Source organism: Cryptomeria japonica, chromosome 3, assembly GCF_030272615.1.
Source record: "Cryptomeria japonica chromosome 3, Sugi_1.0, whole genome shotgun sequence".
Taxonomy (NCBI): Eukaryota; Viridiplantae; Streptophyta; class Pinopsida; order Cupressales; family Cupressaceae; genus Cryptomeria; species Cryptomeria japonica.
The window spans coordinates 47,069,264-47,079,572 of NC_081407.1; positions in this window are offsets into that span (position 1 = coordinate 47,069,264).

Here is a 10,309-nt window from a genome sequence, read left to right on the forward strand (position 1 = left end):
TAAAAATCAGATCTTTAAAAATTAGGGTTTTTATTTATTTTGATCAGATCTCACAAACGGCTTCAAATTTTTCCATAAAATTTTTTGTGCAGGTCAAGAAAAGTATCAGAAAGATTTAGTAAAAATTTCAAATTTTTTGGATAGATTTTGCATTTTATATTAATTTTTTATGATTTTTCATAAAAAATTAATTTTGAGAGAAAATTAGAGAATTTTTTGGATTTTCTTACATTTTTGGAAATCTCTCAGAATTATACACAGGATATGTTCTTTGTGATTTTAAATTTGATGCAAAATCATTCTTCAAAAATCAGATCTTTGAAAATTAGGGTTTTGCATTATTTTACTCATATCTCACAAACGGCTTGGATTTGTTGTAGGAAATTTTTTGTGCAGGTTTGGAAGACCATCAAAAATATCTAGTAAAAATTTCAGATTTTTTTGATCGATTTTTCATTTTATATGAATTTTTTATGATTTTTCATAAAAAATTAATTTTTGGAGCAAATTAACAAATTTTTTGGATTTTCTTACATTTCTGGAAATATCTTGAAATTTTACTAGTGGTCTTTTTTTATGATGAATCAGGTGTTTGAATTGGTCAACAAAACGCATTATTGAAGGCCCCTATTTCATAAAGTCTTTTGGATCTAAAATTTACCTAACTTGTGTGCTTGCAGGAAGGGGTGATCATTTGAAACAATCCAAACTACTAATAAATCTTTGTTGCAGGTCCTTGACAAGGTTTTTTGGATTTTTATTGTGTGCCTTGTTTTCATAGACTAGCAAACACTTCAATTGGTGCACTAAAATTGAATCATTGTCTTTTGTGTCTTGAGCAATAGGCTCTTTTTGTTTAATCTTTAGAGGGCCTGTCTTCCCGTGTGGTCATTAGGACTACTAGTGAGAAGAGAACGACCCAAGTGGTAGCGAGGAAAACCCACCTCATCCAAACCACTATAATCAAATGTATTCATGGTGAAAACTATGAATAACGTGTGCTGATTAGTTCATACCGACACTATGTCTCCCCATAAACCCGTTTGATCAAATTTATTTGATCATTTGTAGGGCGTAACCCCTACCGGCTGGGAGCCTTCTGTATTTACAGAGCTGAAAGTGCCGCATGTATGGCCACACGAGCGGATGCCCTTACTAGCACCTTTTTGTTTTAGAAGCCCAAATCCTTCTAGTTGTTGGGGCAGGAGGTCGGACCTCTGGTAGCGGCCCACACACATACGGTTCTTAGTAGAGATACAAAGTTCGCCATGGGGAGTTTTCATGGGGACTGATGCTTGGCTGACCCAAGAAGTGAGTGCCGAGGGTGGAGCCAGTGAGGTCAAGCATCTAAGTATCCGCTCTGAATAGCGTAGCCTCGGGGGTAAAACCCCATGTGGGATCAACAACTATTGTCTTGGCCAACCATAAGAATTGTGCTTGACTTATGTTAAACATTCAAACAATCAATACCAAACAGCAAAACATTGTGTCTTTTGTGTCTTCAAGTGTATGCAAAACAATTTTACATCAAACAACACACTTTTCTTGGAGTCATTGTCAGTCTAAACACTTGCAAACATTGAGTCCTCATCAACATTGTGTCCTCTTGTCACGAAAAATAGTCAAACATTCAGATTTGGTCACAACCAAAAACTTCACAAATTGGAAAAATTTCACAGTCCAACAAACAAAAGAAATCAGTTTCGGCATACTTGAGCTTCCTAGGTTGTCTCTTCAGATTTCATCTAGCATTCAGCCTGTTCTAAGGTCTCACATAGTCCATCATTGCTTCACATCTCATTTTACATTCATACTTGTCTAAACTTGAGTCAAAAGGTCACTTGCTTGTCCTCATCATACTTTGTCAACACACTACATACTACTACACTTTGCTAAGTGGTCCCTCATCAAGGTTTCTTACCTTTGGGTCTCATTTGGTCTTACTTAGAGTCAAGGTCAGCTTACCTCATCAAGAGAAACTATCCTCTCTTTGGAAGTCACACCTACTCTACTACTTACATACTTGGTCTTACACTTTGGACATTGCAAGTACATCTCAAGATTCATTTACACTCCATACAACTCTTGGTCTTCCATACTCTTTTCATTCTTTGTCTAGTCTCTCACATATTGGTCAAACACCTAGTTCATGGTTGAAACCCACCTTCAAAAATCTAGGAGAATAGCTAAAGAAGCTCAAGAATCCGCAAACATGAGTTCTTATGAGTATGACAATGATCTATTCTACAATCCTGAGCACACTACATTACCAGACATGAATGTTTATAGAAACAATCCAAATGTGGAAAGCGCAAATGCTATAAACAACAATACTACACACAATGACAATGTTGACAACTCTTCAATACTATCAGCAGACATACAAGAATCCATAATGGATCCTCAATTCAATAGATTGGTTGAAGAGATAATGAAGAGAGATCGTCAATACTTTTTAAACATGATGGCACAAAGTGGAGCTAAAATACCACATGATTTTGACTTATCTCAACTTATGGAAAGTCGACCCTCACAACAAACTCAATCCAACATGGATCAAAGGAGACCAAATAGTGGAGGAAATAGAGGACCGAATATGATGCCTGAGTCACCATCAGTTTTGCTTCAAAAACCAGCAATCCCACATACACAAGCTCAAACATATGATACTTACATTCAAAGACCATCATGGAGGCCTTATGCTCAAACACATGCTCAAGGTATGGATCAATCAAGACAAGTGGATACTCAAGGACATCCTCAAAATTTTGACACAAGGAGACCTCATGTCAAAATTGGGGGCAACACAATGGAAAATGAAAGACCTGTTGAATATGGTTTATACACACAAAACAGATATGGGGTCCCTCAACAAGAAGTTATGCCAAGTGCTCCATACATGTCGCAACAATATAGACCTCCATATGGACATGTCTACGATCAGTATCATCCATACATGCAACAAGCTCCTCCTCAAATGGGTGTTTCAAACATGGGGTATGCTACAAGAAATCAATCTCCTCCCAAAAATAATTTGGAGCAACAAATTAGAGATCTACAAAAGAAAGTGGAGGACATGAGTACATCCAAACCTACATACACTATGAGAGATATATGCCCTTATCCCTTCGATAAGAGCATTCCAATGCCTCCATTTCCTCCGCACTTTGTAACACCAAAATTTGACAAATATAGAGGGAGAGGAGACCCCAAGGCACACATAAGACAATTCTTCACAGCTTGCATTGAGGTAGCGGCAGAAGAAACATACTTGATGAGGTTGTTCCCACAGAGCTTAGCTGATCAAGCTATGGAATGGTTTTCTCAATTACCTCCCGGTATTAAGTCATGGGGCGACTTGGCAGAAGCATTCATTCAGCATTTTTCTTACAACATTGAAACAGATGTCTCAGTTACTACCTTGTGCAATACTAAACAAAAGGAAGGAGAATCTTTCGCAACATTTTTACAGAGATGGAGAAACCTAGCTAGCAGATGCTCTTGCGAAATCCCGCAAAAACAAATGGTGGAGATGTTCACACAAAATGTTAACAAGGCTATTGGCTATGATCTCAGAAAAGCTTGTTTGTCTACATTCAAGGATGTCATTGAAAAGGGCCTAGCAACAGAAAGAGTCTTAATTGAACAAGGAGTTATCAAACTATTCAAAGAAAACAAAGAGGACTTCAAAGGAAAGGACAAACCAAAATTTTGGAACAAGAACAAGAACACAGTTAATGATGGTGTTGTTGATGCCAACACAGTGAGACCAAAGTTCGTCTTTTCGGGATCAAGTTCTACCAACAATCAAGTGAACAATCAAACAACTTCAAAACCACGAAGGAAGTACACTCCATTGGGAGAACCACTTGAATCAGTATTCAAAAAGCTTGTAGCAAACAAAGTGATCACAGTTCCAGACTTTCCTCCATATGAACCAAAGGTCAAACCGAATTGGTGGAATGATGATGAATATTGTGAGTTTCATAAGAGCAAGGGTCACAAGACAGGTAATTGCCATCGATTGAAAAACATTGTGCAAGATCTCATTGACAGAGGAGATATTGAGATTGAGGGACATTCATCTAACTAAGAGCATGAGGTGTTTAAGGAACCATTCCCAAAACATGACAAGGGAAAAGGCAAAGTCACAGATGATCAAGGCAATTATACTAGAGCACCTTACAATTATGATTCTACTATCAATCACATCTCAATGGACAATCATATCTCTACCATTACTATCAAAAATAAAAATCCTGAGAATCCTCCTCAGCGACCTAAAATTGTCCTAAAGGGTGTGGGATCTTCATCCGAAGCTACCTCCGAATGTCATGTTACAACCCGTCGAGGTAAGATTACATTGTCAGGTGCCTCCACTAAGAATACCAATCTTTCATCTACCAAGCCTGAGTACGACCTTGTAGAACAACTAGGGAAGACACCCGCACTCATCTCTATTCTTGAGCTCTTACGTATATCTCCTGCACATAAAGCTATCCTTGACAAAATCTTGAGAGACACTGCCGTCCCTACTGATCTAAACGTGGACCAGTTTCAAGCCATGGTGGGATACCTATCCATTCCACACTCCCTCACATTCACAGAAGCCGATGACGCCTCTGTAAGTCAGCCACATAATGCACCACTACACATCGAAGCCTTCATACACAAACATAGAATCAAACGAGTCCTGATAGATGGAGGAGCAGGTCTTAACATTTGTACCTTGAGTACCATAAGACAATTGGGATATTCTGACAAAGCTGTGAATTCTACAAACAAAATTACCATCAAGGCATATGATGATGAAGAGCGCTCATCCAAAGGCACAGTCACCTTGCCTCTTAGAGTTGGGCCAGTTACAAAGGATGTGGTTTGTCAAGTACTTGATCTGGATCTCACATACAACATATTGCTAGGGCGTCCATGGATTCATGAGATGAGAGCAATACCATCTACATATCATCGATGTATCAAGTTCCCACACAATGGAGCTGAAGTGACTGTCAAAGCGGATCCAAATCCATTCATATATTGCAACAATCTACAACCTAGATCAGAAATAACAATCCCAGTCAATTGTGAAGCTATTCCTTCATCGGCATATGTGGATCCTGAATCCTTAAAAGCTTCTACATCAAAACAGGCAGAGCTAAAAGAAGACAAGTTCAAGATTAAAGACATGGGATGTGGTGAGTATATCTTTCATGTTGATCAACTCCCACAGTCTCCTAAGCCATTCAGTCAATAGGAGCAATCTACAAACAATTTACAAGGAATTGGGTGTGAACCACCTAGTGTTGTGGCTACTAAGTCTGAATGCAAATCTCCTCTAGCGGTGCAAGCAACTCTTGATATCAATAGTCCTAAGAGTGGTTCCAACAAAGAATCTATTGAGCGTATCGCCAAACCTCTTGAGAACTCACATAGCTTTACCATATCATCCACTCATTCCATTTCCACTCCACTTCCAGACTTGGATGAACAAGAATTACAAAAGCCCTTACTCATTGGGGATCACAAATCAAGCTTTGAAAAGAAAAATCTAAAAGTAAAAACTAAAGAAAAGTCCTTTAGTCCAAATCAAAATCAAAAGCTATTGGACTCTGCAAAAATCAAATTCAAGGATAAAAATCCTATGAAAGAAAAAGAGCAAGAGATGATCTCCCCTAATATCAAAATAACTGGGGGCAAAAGCTCTAAAATTTTAAGTCAAAAAGCATACTTGTTGATCCTAAGTCTCCATCATGCTATCCTACTTTCACTTCTTTTCACAATCATAGGCCTTCATAATTCATCCACTTGTTCCACACATCCTTTTCCTTCTGGTGATACATCATGGACCTTTAATGGAGCTTCCTCAAAGGACTTTGCTATCAGTGATGCCCAAACTTCTTTAGGTGACACGCATATGGGCCTGTGTAGTCCACACACTAGTAATTCTATCTCAGTTCCTTTATCAAGGAAGACAGTCACTCAAGATACACATCATTCAGTCAAGGAACAATGCAGTTACAATCACAAGGTCAAGCCTCGCACATTTGAGGTAGGTGACTTAGTCCTCAGAGAGAACCCCAAGAATCAACAAGACAGAGATAAGAAGGGCAAATTTGAACCCAACTGGCTTGGTCCTTACATCATCACAGCAACATATGGATCTGGGGCATATCAGCTCTCAACTACAGAAGGTGAACCCTTGGAGGATCCTATCAACAGCATGCACCTTCGCAAGTTCTACACATAAGCTCTTCGGAACATCCTAATTCAAAAATACAAAAAAAATCAAAAATTTTCAAAAATACAAAAAAAATTATAAAACAAAAAAATCGTTACTTGGTGAAAACCTGGCAAAAAGGCGCCTTGTGACAACAAAAAAATTGAAAAATCGAGAAAAGTAAAGAGAAATAATTTCGTCCAACGGTGAAAACCACTTCGGTGGCGCCCTGGGCAAGTACCATGGTGAAAACTGGGTCACCAGCGCCATGCGTAGAGACTTTGCTCCTCTCTCCTTCAGGATTCTCTTTCATCCTTTCACTTTGCACACACTCACATCCTATTCATTCATAATAAACTTACCCATTCCCATCATGACTTGTTATTGATCTACCCAAGATTGGTTAGCCATTCATAATAAACCTCCCTTTTCACATCCCTTTCCATCCATAACAAATCCGATCCTATCTGTGGCTAAGGCAAATCCTACGTCTAGTGATGGGTGTGGAACTGAGAACATCACATGTTTCGAGGAGTACAGTTTCTTCCAGCTTCCTTCAGTCTATCCGCGCACAATCCGCAATAAAGCAACATTTGCATCGAAGATCCGCAATAAAGTTCCATCTTCTCCACAATAAAGTATCAGTTTCATGGATTCAGTCAGTTTCAAATGAGACACAGCAGCAACAATGAGCTTCAACAAAATCAAATCTTTCAACAGACTCAGACAACATATGGTTCAGTGCTATCTATCCTTTTTGTGAAAGTGAACATTGTGACCACAATCGAATAAGACTTAAACAAGTGACAAGAGACACTAAACTTGAGGACTACAGTGGATGTTGGTGTCGAGTCTTGGTTTTCTTTTGATTTTATCTTTTTGGTGACATGTCTTTTAGCTTTTCCAGGATGTCTTTGACTAGAAAGGCGAGGATGGGGTATCGTCACCTATTTGCATTTGCTGTCTGTCGATTATCTTTTAGTAATGCTATGACTTGTCCAAGGATATGAGGACACTGTGAGTCTAGTATGAACTAGGGCATTCCTTGTTTGTGACTGTCTTATCTCCATGCAAACAGGTACAATGACTTTCTGAGCCGAACAAATGCCTCGATTGTCATAACCTACTTGCCATAATAAAGCTCAATGATGATAACGCACAAGAAGCTCTTTCACGTTCATATCTTCTGACTTCCATCCCCCTTTCTTGATTGACTTCCATTGTCCTTCTCGAGTCCGCGTAGCCCGCTATCACATGACTGAGTATAATGACACACCAAAAACATTTGCATTTCATATAGTTACACCTACATCACCACATATAAGCATTTCATACATACATATAGATATCACAATTGCATCACATCCTGCATACAACACATGTTAGCACATCTCACATTTTCATTATGTAAATAATCATTTGCATTACATACATTCACATTTGCATCATGCATCACATATACAACATAAAAGAACAAAAATATATTGCATTGCATCATATAAGCATCCATATCATAAAACATGCATCACATAAGAACATTTCATCACATAGGTATGCATGCATATAGCTGCCACAAAAATGGATCATCTCTCATATATAATCAAAAGTGTCATGATACAATGATGTTAAAAGAATCATATGGCTACAAAATCACCCGCAGGTGTCTACAATACAAAAATGGTACAATACTGATACATAGGGAGCCCTCTAAGGCTATGATGAACTCCCTCCCTCGGAGCTGCCTGGCCTCGATGGAGTTTGAGCCCTAGAAGGACCCACCCCAAGATCAACTCTCCTGGCCCCTGTGTCCCCTGCAGCCACCCCTTGTGTCGTCCTATCCAGACAGAGGAACCCACTGATAACTCCTGTCAACACTATTGGTAGTGCTAATTCTGTCCATGTCATGGTATCCCATGCCACATGTCCCACCCTCATCTCTAGTCCTGGATCCTAGAACACTCGTCTCAATGCATCCCTATCTCCATCTCGATCATAGGGTACTAACTCCCCATCGATCGGTATCCATAGAATCCTATATACATCCTCCAAGGTGACTGTCATCTCACCCATCGGCAAATGCAAACTACAAGTCTTTGAGTGCCATCTCTCAGCCAGTGCAGTCAACAATCCCATGTTCACCCGAAACTCAGGCACATACAGAATGTATCTCAATCCCATAACCTCAATCGCAGCTCAGTCCTCGGCTGTCAACTCAGGTCGCAACCTCTGAGTCGATGGGAATCTCTCCCATGACTCCAGCATCGGCAAGTACTCCTGCAGTCAAGCAAATCAAATCATGTCAGTCATAGTGACACTCACTGTTCATCACAAAGTGTTGCTATCTATCCTAGTAGTACTCCCCGTTCATCACAAAGTACTACGTGTGTGACACTCACTGTTCATCACAAAGTGTTACTCTCATATTTTAGTACTCCCTGTTCATCACAAAGTACTCTATCTTGGTACTCACTGTTCATCACAAAGTGCCTTGATCTATCTTAGTCTTCCCTAGAGGACCTTCTTGAGTGTATCCTCTCAGCAGCTTATCCAATCGACAGCATATGTTCATCACAGAACTGCCGATTTGACCTGGAAGACATACATGCGCATTTATTACATTACCTAGTATGCATTAATGACAACAATAAATGCATCAAAGTACGAGGAGGTTTTGTGGTACTTACCGGCTCTCCTGCATCTGCTGGTCGCTGGAATCGGCGAACACGGTCAAATCTATGAACCAAAGCCATCGCTGCTGACTGCTGCTTCTCTTTTCTCGCTCTGCACTGTGCTCTTGTAAGGGTGTAGATGACAATGAGGATGTATTTTCCCCCATGGTCTATCTTATAGACTGCCCTAGCTCTCATTTCCCAAGTCAGTCTTCCTTAACCCGTGACTTTGTCACTTTATCTGATCAGTCCATTCTATCCCGTCTTTCTTATCGAGAGATTGTCTGCAATCTTTTCAGACATTTTCATCCAATCTCTCGAGGGGGCATATAATTCCCATCTTGGGGCAACTCTGTATCAGTTCATCTTATTTTCTTTGAAACAAGGCGACAAGCCACATTGTCTCAAAGAGGGGCAAAATGTAGACACTCAAAATTGTCATGTCTAATTAAATAAATATTTTATTTATTTAATTATCTAAGCCTAATTCTTCTATTAATTAAATAAATTTTTATTTATTTAATTAATTCATTTATCCTCTTCTAGCCTTATTTCTCATTTAAATAAATACATTTATTTATTTAAATTATCCCTTTCCTAAATTAAATAAATATTTTATTTATTTAATTGTCCTACTTCTTCTATTAATTAAATAAATATTTATTTATTTAATTAATTCATTATCTTTTTCTACACATGACACATGTCATTCATCTCTTAATTCATACACTACCTACCTCTTTCATTATTTTATTATTTCCTCTACCTACCCTCTAATCCTAGCCGACCTCTCTTTTTACACCTCTCAATCTTAACCCTCCATTTCTTATTGTGTCTTCTATTTAAGGAGATGCTTTCTTCATTGTCAAATCCCTAATGACATATCCTAATGACATACCCTAATGACATATCCTAATGACACATCCTAATGACTGATTTTGGAGTACTTGGCTACACTAAAATTCCACTTGCAACCACATTCCGTTCTTTGTTGAGCTCTTGTGCATATAAAAATCTGAGAGCAAGTATATCAAGCAAGATCAATGGAGATAGGAAGAATGGAGATCAAAACCCTATTGGACATGTGATGGTATAATCTTTGTGATTTTGAGTTATTTGCATTGTCTTAGGTTATCTTCATATGTTATGGTGGATCTTTGTTCATTGTTAGGCTAGGGTTTGGTGGTTGAATTCATTTAGCCTTTCAATATTGTTATCATTGTTATCCATTTTCACCATACACAGATTGTAATGTTCTATTTTGTGAAGTTGATCTGAAATTCTGAGAATGAGTACCTGTGAAGGAAGAATTAGAAACTTTATTGTAATCCTTTGTTTAATGTGAATAAAGTGATCTTTCTTTGGTGGTGGGTTTTTCTCCTGTAAGGGTTTTCCCACATAAATCTGGTGTCCATTCTCTATT